Source organism: Cavia porcellus, unplaced genomic scaffold (assembly GCF_034190915.1).
Source record: "Cavia porcellus strain 051 isolate PalLab524CR breed Dunkin Hartley unplaced genomic scaffold, mCavPor4.1 scaffold_22, whole genome shotgun sequence".
NCBI lineage: Eukaryota > Metazoa > Chordata > Mammalia > Rodentia > Caviidae > Cavia > Cavia porcellus.
The window spans coordinates 15,598,885-15,612,963 of record NW_026947505.1 but is presented as its reverse complement, the minus strand read 5'-3'; the positions used below and the strand labels follow the sequence as shown (position 1 = coordinate 15,612,963).

Here is a 14,079-nt window from a genome sequence, read left to right as displayed (position 1 = left end):
GATTTCATTCGTGTTAGGTGGGGCCTGCTGTTCTGTTGTAAAAGTTCCCTGGTGACTGTAGTTCACTAGTCCCAGTGGTCACTGAACTAGAGAAACTTCCATGAACAGGACAGCTGACTGCACAGTTCACAATCACACCCTATTTTCCAGCTCAGTGCCATGAACACAGCAATTGCTTAGCGAGTATCTGTGGATCAAATATCTGGGTTCTCCCACTGTATAGTACAATGTTAAGCACAATTGTGTGTTGAGTGAATAAATGAGTCACATGTCTTAAATTCTACAGGTGACATGTAAGTTGAGGTCTTTGCTTTCAAACCTTATTGTAGTTGGACATGGGTGAGGGGAATAGGGGAAACAACACACCAAAAATTCAGATACCACCACTCATGCACATCAGTGATGAAAAGATTTTCAGCATTTGTAATGATTTCTCATTGAGAATACCTCTCCTGGTGAGGATCTTTCTTCTTTCTGAATGCAGAATTTCCCCAAGTGATATGGCAGCGGTTCAGTGGATTGAACCTTGGAGCCAATTCTGCGTAAGCTCTTTGGCAAACTGCTAACGCCCTCTAGGTCATTCCAGACCACTTGGCTTCCTCTGTTGTGCACTGAGGCAGGAAATGTTTTCTCTTTTTTTTGCAGTGAGCAACTCGAGGAGTCTGCAAAGAATGCACAACACACTATGGACTCCCTCCAGCTGTTTACCGGCGTCTCTTCCGTTCTCGACAGGGACGTCACATTCTTTTGGCTACTAGTTATGATTTTATACGTAAGACCGAGTAAACACTTCCTGGAGGGCTTCAGAGGCCAACTTCATTTATGTCTTATCTTTCTCCTTCCACCCAAAGAGGAAGAAACAAGATTAAAGAGAGACTTCATTTATCAGGTGCAGTAGTCAGTAGGTACATTTAAAAAAATAATAAATTTGGATCCCGAAAGCAATAAACCCCCTGAGTTTAATTTTTTTCTTCTTGCTTCACTTATTTTTTCATCCTTGTGAGTGGCCATGGCCGCCAACCAAGGTCATCTGAGCACAATGGACCTTAGTCACTGACTTGCCGAAGGTCTTGGTTAAAAGGGGCTGCTTGGAGCTGCTGCCGTCTGACCTGAGTCATCTCAGTCTGCACCACAAAGGCTAAAGAGTTGGACGCCCCCCAAAGTGGTGACTGTTATTGTAGCAAATCTCCAGGTTAAGGAGGCGCGGAAGGCTCTGTCTGGGATTTACTGCCTGATCAGGACAGTTAGTCAGGATAGGCTGAGACTGCATTCTGGCTGCATTTGCCAGAGACCACCCTGAAGGACATGGTGATTTAACGGGGAGACCCTGAGATTCAAGGCATATGGACTTAGGTTTAAACTTCAGTTTCCCCACACACTGTGTTAATTGGGTAAGATAGTTAACTCTTCTGAGGTACAGATTTCTCATCTCTTTATCAAGAGTTAAGATATATTATGTTCTTATTCCTGGATGGTACCAAATAGTTCTGTTCTTTGATGTTTCCTTTGCTGAAAAATCTGTCCATACATTCCATTGGCTAATTTACAGAACGATTTTTTTCCTTGTTGGAAAGAAATACAATATCCCTGATTTCATTACTTTACAATTATAAAAATATTGGTTAAAGCTATGCTGTGTGCTTTCCAAAGAGAACAAGGTAGAGTGTTATCTATGTCTTAGTCAGTGCTAATTTGAGAATACATAGTGAACAGCACACATTGAGTAAAGTGGAACATAAGAGAATAGTGATGGAAAAAAAGCATTATGTGTGGAATCCAAATATAGATTCCTAATCTTATGCAAAGTCCAACATAGAATCCTCATCTTAACTGTAGCTATCTGAGATGAGGCACAGCCATAAAACAAGAATAATACCCACCTAATCAGTGTCTGGAAATCAAGTTGATGGTTGAGTATTTGTAGACCTACTTTGAAAATGTTTCTAACATAATACCCATATTAATTTTTAAGAACAGGTTGCTTTTCTTCTCTTACTTACTAAAAACAAATTATTTTATGAGTAGGGAAGGTACACAATTGGGAAAGGGGCATTTTATTCATAAACCAGAAGCAAGAGGGTGGATTTGGCCTCAGTTTACTAACTGAGAGCAGTTGTGCATTTCTCAGCTGCTGCTTGGATGCCGGGCTAGAGCTTGTGTAGTTCAGGGGTTGCACAGGTGGGGCTGGGATATAGCATTGCCTAAAATAGAATCATCTTGGTAACCCTGGGGTGGTATGCTGGTGAAACCACGTGGTGTGTAAAACTGGATTTCAAGACTGAGGACTTAAAAGAAAATAGAAGTTGTGTGGGGACAGCAATAAAAATGGTGTGTGTGTTGTTTATTTAAAAATCACAGTTCATAAAAAATCTCAAAGGCATTCTTCATTAAAACAAATTTATCGGTGTTAAAAATTGCTGTAATCGCTAATCATTTTTCTGATTGTCTTTAGTTGTCTGGAAATCTTCTGAAACAGCTTCTCTCATGAAGTATTTGTTTTACAAAATCAGTTTAAAGCTTGCAGGCCTTTACAGATTTGGATTTGCACATTGTTTGTACTTGTATTTTTATTTCCTCAGGTATTGAAAAAATCTTTGGGTAATCAAGCTGTCTGGTGCTGGTCTTCATCCCACACACTGAAAAGGTGGAACCTAAGCAGATCTCCATTTACCTGATATCCTTCTACTCTTTGGGGACAGGCAGAAGGTGCAGCAAAGGCATTTAGGTTCTTTTGTTTACTAGATTCAGATTATACAAACCAGATTAAATTAGCACAGACCTCAAGTTGTCATACAAACACAATCACGGGTAGTCTTATCATTTGGGTGGTATCTTGGGCATAAGTATGTTGTGTTATTGTCAGTAGATAAAACATTGAGTTTACCACTTACAAACCTTTATCTGAAGTTAGTTTATCAAGTGAGCAAACACATTGGCTAACAAGGAGTGGTTCAGAGAGATGCAATCAGTGTAAAGGGGATAGAAGAGACTTTGGGAGGTGGTATCCTGCCTAAGTGTAATGATATACCTGATTATCTTTAGTCCAGCTAGAAATCTTCTGATATTTGAGGGATATCCAGGAGGAGCCCTCATGGTGATACCAGGATAGTGAAAAATTGAATGAATGAATGAAAGAGACAGGGACAAAAATAATGGCAGAAGCTATGATTCTGATCATTTTTGGTTGTGTCCAGGGATGATCTTGATTAGAAATAAAGGGTTCATATTGCTGCTTTTGTGGCAGTGGGGAGTTCCACTGTAAATGGTAGAAAGAACCTAGTTAATTATTGTGGCAGTGACAGCTTTCCTGTATAATCCTGTCCGTGTGGTCTCATGCCTGAAGAGGCTGACAGAGTATGTAGCCCAGCCTTGAGTTACTGTATTTCTGCCCACTCTTTCAGAGCTTCTGTGTTTCCCTGTCAAATCCTTGCTTAAAGACCAAGCACAACAAAGTAGACAAGAGGTGAGAAAAAGGTTTTGAGGGAGGACTATTACTTCATCATCTGTTTTGTAGCCTAGCGGTCAGAGATCAAGTAAGAGTTACTGAGATGTCAAATCGGAGGTGTGCCATAAGGAAAGCTAAGATTTAAGAGGAGAATGATCTAGATGTGGGCAGCAGATAGCCAGGGACATTCAGGTGGGCAGCAAGTCCAGGTTTTCTAAGCGGTGGGGTTGGGAGTGGTCAGATCGCAAAGGCGATAGCCACTGATGGGCAGTAGCCACTGTCATGTTTATATCTCTTCTGGGAGGTGGAGGACAAGTTGGGTAGACCACATTTTTATCAGATTTTAAAAGTATGATTCATACACATTACTCATGTGGGGCCTAGAAGATACAGAAAACAGTGATGTAAAACTTTATAAAAGAAATAGTATGTCTGTTCAAAGTATTGTTCTTTAGCTTGTAAAGTTATTCCCTGAAATAGCTAATCCTCCTTGAGAAATTCTTCATTCTGTATTTCATTACAGTGTTCTATTTTATACTAACATAAGGTACATTTATAAATATACATTTTTAAAAAGCAGAATCAGAACATCCTGTTCGATCAAGTGTCTGTGAATGTTGGAGCTTCTTTTTGTCCAGTTTATCGCTGGAAAAGAAGCTCTTGTCTGATCACCCTGGAGAAAGGAATAAAGAATGCGAGCTGGGTTACACGCCGGGCTTTCAGCGCCTCACTGTGCTGCTCTCCTGGCCTCTCCTCTCTGAGACCTCAAGGCCCTGAGTGATGTTATTCATGTCCCAGCTGCCACCTGCGCTGCTTAGCAATCATTCGGCTGTTTCCAGAGTTAGGTCATTTGGAACATATGCAGAGCTATGTGACTATTTACAGACTCATTTTATTTCCTTTTTTTGCTTCATGTACAGCTTTGAGTACTAATTTATCTTAGTTTATGCACAGAAGCACATAAGAAGAGGGCACGGTTTCTTCTATACCTTTTCTGAAAAAGCTACCTTTAGTGAAACATGAGATTTTAAAAGTTATTTCAGCATCCATGATGTAGCATTGCAGGCTTCAGAAGAGAACAAAAGCCAACCACGCTTCAGTCATACCTGATCATCTTTGACAGTAGCCTTTCCAGCAATTTGGAATCAAGGGTCATCGTATAGTTATGCATCACTGCTGCTGGGCATGATCCTCAGAAGCTAAGGAAATATTTCACATAAAGCCTGTACCAAAGATGCCCCCAAGTATTGTTTTCACTTAATTAACTGGACTTGCTTTAATATTATCCCATCCACTATCTGAGTAGAAGGTAAAGCTGAATCTAAGCATCACATATTGGGCTCAGTGTAGATGGGGCTGGGAGGATCTTGCTTCGCAAGTCTTTATGGTTCCATGAGCATTTACAGCTTTGAACTCTCTGTGTGCCTTCTTCTCCCCACATGCGGGTCTCAGAATACATTAGCAGATAAAGACTGGGAATGAGATCTGCAAGAGAACACATGTGAGTCACAGATGTGTGGTCTATGGTTCCAGTCTGCCACCCTCAGAGTGTTTCAGATGTGAGTCATTGGGTCTTTCCCCTGTGCTTGGTATAATGGGGACCTGAGTGATACACTGATAACTTGTGGGGTGAGTTTACATAGGGTTTCTTGGGCCAGTGGAAATCTGATTGTTAAAAACACTTGGTAACAAATGAGCCCAACGACAGATTGATTTGTTTAATGACCTATTTATAAGATAAATGACTTAATGTCTCACTGTTAACTGAAGTTACTTGTGGGTGCCAATTTATCAGATACAGCCCACAGATCTAGATGAAATCAGAAGGAAGGTGAGAAGAAAACGTACCTTAAAATTGCTCTATTTAATGTCTATACCTTTTGAGGACTCTAGATTAATTTCAGAGAAAATTAGAGCTGTTATTAAAAAAATCTACTGTTGCTTTTTTCCACGGACAGGGACAATGTTTTGAGAGTTGGCCTGAATCGATGCCTTGTTCTGTTTCACAACATGGCTTAAAAAAACCTCAGTGATTTATAGTCTTAAGAGACTATTGAGAGTAAATTTTACAGCTTAGACCAAACGGTTTGTATTTTTCCAAAGATTCATCACAGTGAAATGTAGCTTTCTGGATCCTTCAAAAAATAAGAATTATTTGGGGGCTTGCTATGTACTAAACCAGTGGTGGCGAACTTGTGGCACTCGTGTCGCTGTGGGACACTCTCTCTGTTGGGACGTGAGCCAAGTGTATGAGTTTTTTTTTTTTTTTTTCTAAATGAAAACCTCAGTGCTCAGGTTTAATTTCAATGTTGGCACTTTGTGATTAATAAGTGGGCTTGGGGTTGCAGTTTGGGCTCAATCTCTAACAGGTTTGCCATGTGTCTGCTCTTGTCTATCCCATTGGTGTCAGCCGGCTTTTCATGTGAAGATGCATGCTGCCAGAGAGCGGCTGAAAGGCGATGAACCCTGCACTGTCTTGAAACTCTAAAATAAAACAAAGCAAAAAGAACACCCAAGAAAATAAAAGAAATGAAATAAGATAAAAACAGAAAACAATAAAAGAATCAGAAGTATTTGGTGTAGAGAATCAACACTGTTGACCACTGGTTCCTTGAGAAGGGTATAAATTTGCAAACCTCTGAGGAAATTAGTATAGAAAAAAAGAGGGGAGGAGCATCACATACACAAAAATAACACCAGGAGAGAAAGGATGCTGCAGATGGTGAAAGGGAAAGAAGCTGTGTGAGCAGCCTTGTGCTCAGAAATCTGAAAAGCTGGATTTGGTGGACAAATGCCTGAAAAAGAAACTTCTTAAGATTGACTCAGGAAAATACATAAAACTCAAATATTCCTGCCATTCTTAAATAAAATCAAGACACACGGTGGACTGTTTCAGCCAGTCTTGACAGTCACTAGTCCTGGATTTGGCTCCTCAGTAAAAGCAACTATAAACTAAAGGCAATGTGTGAGAAGAATATAGAAAATCCGTCAGTATTGAAAATCTGAAATCAGTATTGAAAATCAGTCACAGCAGGACTAAAATCACTGAGATAAAGAAAAGTAGGGTGAACCTTCCTGTCTTTGCATTTTTGGGAAGAGGAGGGAGGGGACAGTTTCTTCCAAAAGTGCAGGGGTGCATGGTTTGGGAGCGCTGGAGGTAGAGTTTGGAAATTGAGTCTCCCCACAGTAGTTGGAATTTGCAAGACAGAGAAGAGGAAGCTGCCCAGAGTGCAGGCACCTAAAAGTTTGTGGGTTCACCACGAACTTTTGTTTTAGGGTTGGGTTGGTTTTTGTAGGGCAACTCTCCATGAGACCTACCAAGGGGCATCTGCAACAGAACTGAACAGTGATGCCAGAGGTTGTTGAGGTCTGAGAGACTGGAGTTCTGGCCCAAACAGAGAACAAGTAAGTGATCCGTATTTGTAGGTCTATGTATGTCATGATGATATAGCCTTCCACCCTTTAAAAATATTAGAAAATAATTTGTCTGTGTGGACAAATCTTCTCAGAAGTGCAGATCTTCTCAGGTCTTGCTGGGAACAGAATTCACTATGGCTTACCTAGTCCTACAGCTATGAAATTGTAATTAACTTATAAAGAAATAGATAAGAAATTTATTTACAAATTAAGGCCATGAGATTAGAGGCCATTTAATCTTAAAATCTAATAAGCTCAATTCAGTACTGAGTCAAAGTAGATGTGGTTTGAATTCAGACTACTGAATTATTTTTAAATCAATCTGGGCTTGGCAATTCCCCAAACTTTTACTAATAACTTTCAGCTTTAATTTTTGTGAATTGTGATTTCAAGAGAATTCATTAGCCTAATTCTTATATTGCATCAGCATATTGTTTCATTCTATCTTTTTTCATATAAACCCTTTTGGCAAAGACTTAAAACACTGAAAATACTTTTACAAATCAAGAGCAAGAGGAAATAAGTTGTTCAGGAAAATTTTGAGCTTAGGTAGAAAACTATAAATTCCTAAATTGAAGGCTTTATTCCCCAAACATCTTCAAACTTTGGAAAATAAAAAATAGTCACTTGTTTTATTTGAGAAGATGTTACTATGGCTACACTGTGTATGTTATTAAAGCAATGCAAATTATAGGGAGAAGACAAGTACAATCTTGAATCATTAGCAGTGAAGCAAAACATGAAGACCAGAGTATAAAATAGGCAGTGACCCAGGGGTTAAGAGAACTGCACACCTGTTGGGACTTTTCAAAAGTTCTACTATCTTTACAATGAACAATTTTAGCCTTCTTGGTTGCAATGTGTGTATATATTTATGCTGAACAGAGAACAGTTTATGCATGTTTATTCCTAGCACCTAAGCAACTTTACTGGTACTATTTTTTCCCCACTTTCTATTAGCTGAGATATTTGCAAGGCCATTTGCATTGGAAGAGGAGTCTTGCAGTGACCAGAGATACTACACAATCATTCACAGCTATTTCTTAGATTTCTATCATGAATGCATTCTATAAAGGTGAAGATGGGAGCCAAGAATATACAGTTTTACCTTTTACTGGATGGTTACCTTTCTAATAAATTTATCTTTGGGGGGGCAGGTTATTTATATTCCTAGCTGTAGCGTATCAAGTTCTTCCAAACTCCATATGCCTAATAGAAAAGATTCAGATTATTAGAATCTTTTAGCAATTTTCCTGTATACTTGACTCATTTTTTTCATTTTTAGTTCTGAAAGAAATTGGTTTCTGTATACCATTTACAAATAGCACACAATAGTTGCCATATGCATACATCAAAGATTTATATGTCAGTAACTGGAATTTACCTGTCAAATTTAGACATAATTTTTTATGTAAATTTTATTCTGAGTAGAAAAATGACATTGAAAGTGTATTGTAGCTTGTTTTTTATGCATGTCTTTTAAAATATTTTGTATTTTGAGCTCATCTTGGGACTTAACCTGTGCTAATTAAGTAACATCTGAACCAGGATCATACTTCTCCAGTGGGTTACTGGTTCCTTCATTCAGGTATCCTGAGATGTGGTTTATCTAGGGATGCTTTAATGCTTTGTCTTGGGCTTTCTCAGACCCTACAGATGATTTTCAGTGTGAACCCTTAACCTGCAGTTTTGATGATTTTTGTCAGAGTTAAGACTTAAGAAGTTTTCTTGACATTTCTGTTTTCCAAGACAGAAATATTACCCGGACCTCTTCCTGCCCCATGCCAAAGTTCCAGCTCTGTGACCATGAGCTCAGGGGTCCCCAGTGATCTCCTGGACTCAGTGAACATCCTCAGGCAGATTTAATTTCAACCTGCATTTATTTTCCCCTTCACTGGCTTCTTTTCCTCTTGTTTATCAGTGCTTCTATCATTTTGGAAATATTTATTTAGATACGATACCTGTACAGGAAAAAACACACATTGTGGCTCTATGAGTTGTTCCTAATTAAACACTCACATACATTACTACCTAAATCAATATCAAGAGATTAGCAATCTCCTGTTTCCTGTAGAAGGCATTACCAAGAGCTATCAAGACAGCCACTGTTTTTCACTTTTATAGGTTAGTTTTGCCTGCTTTTGAGTTTTAGGGAAATAGAACGGTGCAGTATGTACTCTTTGTCTATGGCTTTTTCCTGCACAGCATCGTATTTGTGAGACTCAGCCAGTGGTTTGGGTTTTCCTTATACCTTTTTGAGTGTACCGCGATGCGCATTCTGTTCGCTGATGGACAGTTGGGTCGTGTCTAATTCAGGGCTATCATAAATAATGCTGTGAACATTCCCCTCGTGTCTCCTTTTGTACATCACATGTTTATTTCTTTGGTAAGTAACTGTGGGGAAATTACTGGGGTATGCACTTATCCTCTAGCACTTTTTTGAAGTGTTAATCTTCATTTTCATTCCCATGAACAACGCAGGACCGTGCTATTGCTCCACATCCTCTCTGATATTTGTTTCATCAGGTTGACTGGTTTGCTTGTTTTTATGTTAGACATTCCAATGAGCCAGAAGTTTGTTGTTTTAATGATGTTTCCCTGTTGGTTAATTATTTTACATTTTTCTAGATTGACTATTTGACTATCCCTGTTAGCTGAGAAGCTACTGTAATGAAGAAAGTGATTGAATTTGTATTTTTCTGTATTCTTTGGGAGTTCCTTTTCTCTTCTGGCCATGAGATCTTTATCAAAGAGAAGTATTTGTAATTCTTTTCCCACACTGTGACTCATCACTGTTATAATTATTTTTGCTGAACAGAATTTTTTTTAAATGTAATGAAGTCTAGGTCTTCATGTGCTTTTCTTTTGTCCTGTTCTAGAACTCTCTCTCTAACTCATGAGGACATTTTTATATATTTACTGCTTTGCCTTTGCAATTATACATCACAGTGCATGTGAAATGATTTCTTTGTATTGTCATAAGTCAAGAAATTATGTATTTGATCTGCTTCTAGATTCTCCCTTGTGCTCCATTGTCCTATTTGTTTTTACATCAGTGCACACTGTCCTTTTGATGGTAGTTTCCTAATTAATCTTGAAATTGGTAGTGTGAGTTCTCTAATTTTGTTATTCTGTGTCCTGAATCAGGTCTTGTTTTCGCCTCTTCCTTCCTCTTCTCCTTTATGCCATCCCGATGCTGCTTGATATTGAATTCCTTATAACTTGCTAAATTAATTATCATCATTACCTCTGTTTTCCAGCCTCCCAAATTCTTATTTACTCAGTTGATCAATTGTTTTCAATTCTATGTTTTTACTTTTAATTGTTTCTTGATATATTTTATGTATATAGAATGATCATATTCATCATATGAAATTTGTACCTGTACATGACATAACTTGATTTTTTTCCTATTCCCTTCCTCTTCTATCAATCCCTCTTCCCCTCCAGATTTAGCAAATGAAATTACATAATACCCACTGAAATTGGAATTCCAGATAAACAACAGATATGTTTAAAAAATACAAGCACAATATGTTTCAAATAGAGAATGGAACATATTTATACTACAAAATTTCCATTCTTCTTCTGAAATTCAAAGTTAATTATCTTTTGTATTTTATCTGGCAACCCTTTTATGAATAACTAACGTATCGTTGTAGGTGCAAGTGGCATGGATACAAGTTATTAAAAAGTCCCTCACCTCAGGGGTTTATCTTCTACTAGGAGAGACCAATAATACAGAACAAAATAATACAGAACAAATAATACAGAACATAGCACCTTGGAGGACAGACAGTGCTATGGATTAAAAAGTACAGCAGTCGAATGCACCTTAGACATGTGCAGAGTGGGGTTTCACCTTAGATGTGTTGGAAAGGGTGTAAGATCATAACAAGATCTCGAGTCCTATAAATGTGGGCGTGGTGTCCCAGGTGACAGGAGCAGGGCATGCACCCATAGGCAGTCGTGCAACCAGGTGTTCAGGCAGGGGTGTGCAGCCAGCAGGCTCAGTGGATTAGCAAGGAAAGACTGGCAAGGTGAGGTCAGGATAAGGTGGCCACTGAGAGCCTTCAGGAGAACAGGTTTCTGTGAACGCAGGAGCGGGGAGCGAAGTATTAAACCATGGTGACCAAGTGTCCAAAGATAAGGCAGTCTTGAAAGAAGTAAGTTGGCTGCTGAAGAGGGGGCACTGGTGGGTCAGCTGAGATGAAGGAACAGGTTACGCTGTAATGGACTCAGGCAGGACACAATGGTGACCCTGACTGTTGGTGCTGACAGGGGAAGTCCTGAACGACAGCTGAATTCTCTCCTCTTTCGGTAGGAGGCCCTCAGGGCTTCCTGAGTTAGTGAGTAGGGTCCTGAATAATGCTAAAAGTTTTGAACTGAGAAAACTGCAGTCCGTGACAACCTCTCATGCATGTAAACCCCATCTCCTTTTTATCTATCTTCATTGTTCTTATGATTTGCTGTATTTCTTTGAGTGTAGTGGTCTTTCAGTTGGGATGATAACCAACCTGTATGTTTGACTCAACATATTTATTCAGATGTTTATATGGTTTGTCCGGTAAGCTAATTTTATTTTGCTTGATTTTTTTTTCAGTACCAGGGATCAAACTCATGACCTCACACTTGCCAGACAAGTGCTTGTGCCTCTGAGCTAAACCCCCAGCCTGAAACTAATTTTATTTATAAACGAAAATTTACTTTTGCAGTGTAGAGAGTCCTCAAAAAAACTAAAACTACAAATTCCATTTGAACAGGCCATGCCCCTTGTAGGTATCTTCCTGAAAGGGTTGCAGACACCATAATATAGTGGTTCATGCATACCCATATTGATAGCAGCACAACTCATATAACTAATCTTGGGAGCCACCCACATGTCCACGAGCAGATGAACGGATTAAAGACAATGTGGTGTTCACACACAGTGGAGTCCTACTCTGCCATAAAAAAGGCTAAACAAGTCCTTTTAGGAAAATGACTGCCCTTTGAGACCATGATGGTAAGGGGAATAAATCGAACATGCGAGGTTCAGTATCCCATAGTTTTTTGCATGTGAACAACCCAAGTATAAATAAAAGGCAAAATAAAATACAGATACTAGGAAGTGGAGAGACAGATCTTGCTCAGAAGGGAAAGGGACCAGCAGATGACAGGAGGGATGGAAGTGAAAGAGATGTAAAAGGAGTGAAGGTGTCCTCTGCACGTCTACCGACTCCACATAAGGAAACCTTACGTCCTGCGAGTGTGAATAAAAAGGAAGATCCAGTGAAGGGGGGAGGGGGAGGGAGAAAAGGCAAAGGGATGAAAAAAGAATCGGGCGGTGTTCTGGCCTGCCCACGGGGGAGGAGGCATCGTGTACTACAAACAACTAATAAAAACCTGAAATTTACCTTTTCTAATAAAATAACTCAGTTTACAGAGAAGAAACTCCTTTGGAATTTCACTGTAATGGGAAACTTTATTTTTACAAAGATGATAGAAATAAATGCCCATGACCTAGAGAGGGTGGCACAGATCCATGGAACACATGTGATTCAATTAGAATTTCCTTGTTGTATTTTGTTTCCGTGGAGAGAGATTATTTTTTATCCTTGTGCCACCGCCAACATGATATCCATGAATTAACTTCTCTGTAATTAAACTGGTTCATTTTAGTGTTTTGGAAAGAGTCATGGCGCTCATCCAAGGACTTTTAAGTGCCCAAAGAGAGTTACTACAAACCCTGCGTAATTCTACAAGGAATTGGAAAACATCTAACAAATTAGAGCAGATATTTAAAGCCCATCTTTGAGAAGCATGAGAGGGATCCATTAAAAGAATTGAACAAATGCCTAAATTGTTATAATTGGTAGTTTGTTAAATAGCTTTTTCCTGTTTGAGCGTGATAAGTCAGATTTTTGTGCTGTGCTATTATTGGCTTCCTGTGGTCTTTCTCTCCCTCCTGTTTTGCACAAGAGTGTTAAACCTCAGTTGGATTTATTTATTTTAGGCATTTCTCATATCTCCCTGTCCTTTCCATGACCCCAAATAATCAACTAAAAATACTAAAGAAGAAATAAACATTTAAAAAGACGTACCATAAAATATTTATACAAAATAACCAGACTTTTTAAGAGGAGTAACTTGAAAAATCAAAATGTAATTTGAAGATCAGTGTGATGATTTCATATTGAGAGATACATCTTGTAAGGTTTAAAAATTAAATTCTGCAAATGAAAAAATTTCAGTTACATTTAAAATCTTTTAGTAACCATTGTTCTTTTCCTGTTATTTTGTTTTAAAGCCCTATAATACATTCATTCTCTTGTTTTGATTGGTTTTATTCTGTTCTGTTTTGTTTGACCTTATTATGTGTGAAGGTACAGACAACTATTTTGAAGGAGACAAGAGACATCATGGTAGCCACTGTTGAACTCCTGTTGTCTTGTTTTGAAGTCCTGTGTTGCTTGCATTGTTCTATTTTGTTCTGTTTTGTTTTATTCCTTTAAAATTAAAAAAAATCCTCTCAAACAATTGATAGGCAGAGAATGATCAGAGAACCAGAACGCTGTGGTGGGCTTTTACCTGCTTTAAAAAAATCTGTTTATGCTTGTCTTTCCTACTGCACTCATTGAACTCATGGGCTGTTCCCTGTGTCTTGGTAGCCTCAGTACCTAGAACAGTACTTGGCGCAGACAGAGTACTCAGCGAACGTGCAATGAAAGCATTTGTGAGGGTGGATGAGCACATTTGTGGTGAGTCTGTGCAGGATAACTCTCCAACAGGTTTTATAGATATTGGGAAGTGTCCTGCAGCAATAGTAGCACCATTACGCTACTGGACTAAGACAGTAGCTTAAGCAGAAATCATCCTGCTTGTTAACACAAAATAAAGGTTAAAGCTGGAGCTGGAGCTCAATAGTAGAGCATAGTCGAGCATGCATGAGGCCTTGGTAGACCTGTAGCACCACCAGAAAGAGAGAGAGAGAGAGAGAGAGAGAGAGAGAGAGAGAGAGAGAGAGAGAGAGAGAAGAAAAGAAGGTGGAAGAGGAGGAGGAAAATCAGGATGAAGGTTATAAGTTGACACAAAACACAAATTTCCGAAATGGCTTTTCTTATCCGTGGTTTAAATTCTCTTAAATAAAGCGCAGGACTTTCTACCTTTTTTTTTTTTTTAACTTATAACACCTGTTCATATTCCATTTTGGATTATGTATTACTCAGATTTACCAA

At 38.8% G+C, this 14,079-nt stretch overlaps 1 long non-coding RNA gene across 3 annotated transcripts in view; it reads left to right on the top strand.

Annotated features, from left to right (window-relative positions):
• Nucleotides 1–14,079, top strand: part of LOC134472231 (uncharacterized) — a 178,846-nt gene that overhangs the window by 90,156 nt on the left and 74,611 nt on the right. Inside the window, exon 5 of one of the 3 annotated variants that reach the window (XR_010042122.1) lies at nucleotides 646–2,400. The exons of the other annotated variants lie outside the window; for them this stretch is intronic. This is a non-coding gene — a long non-coding RNA (uncharacterized LOC134472231). Of the gene's footprint in view, nucleotides 1–645; nucleotides 2,401–14,079 lie in introns of those variants that run through there. 3 annotated transcript variants of the gene reach the window in all.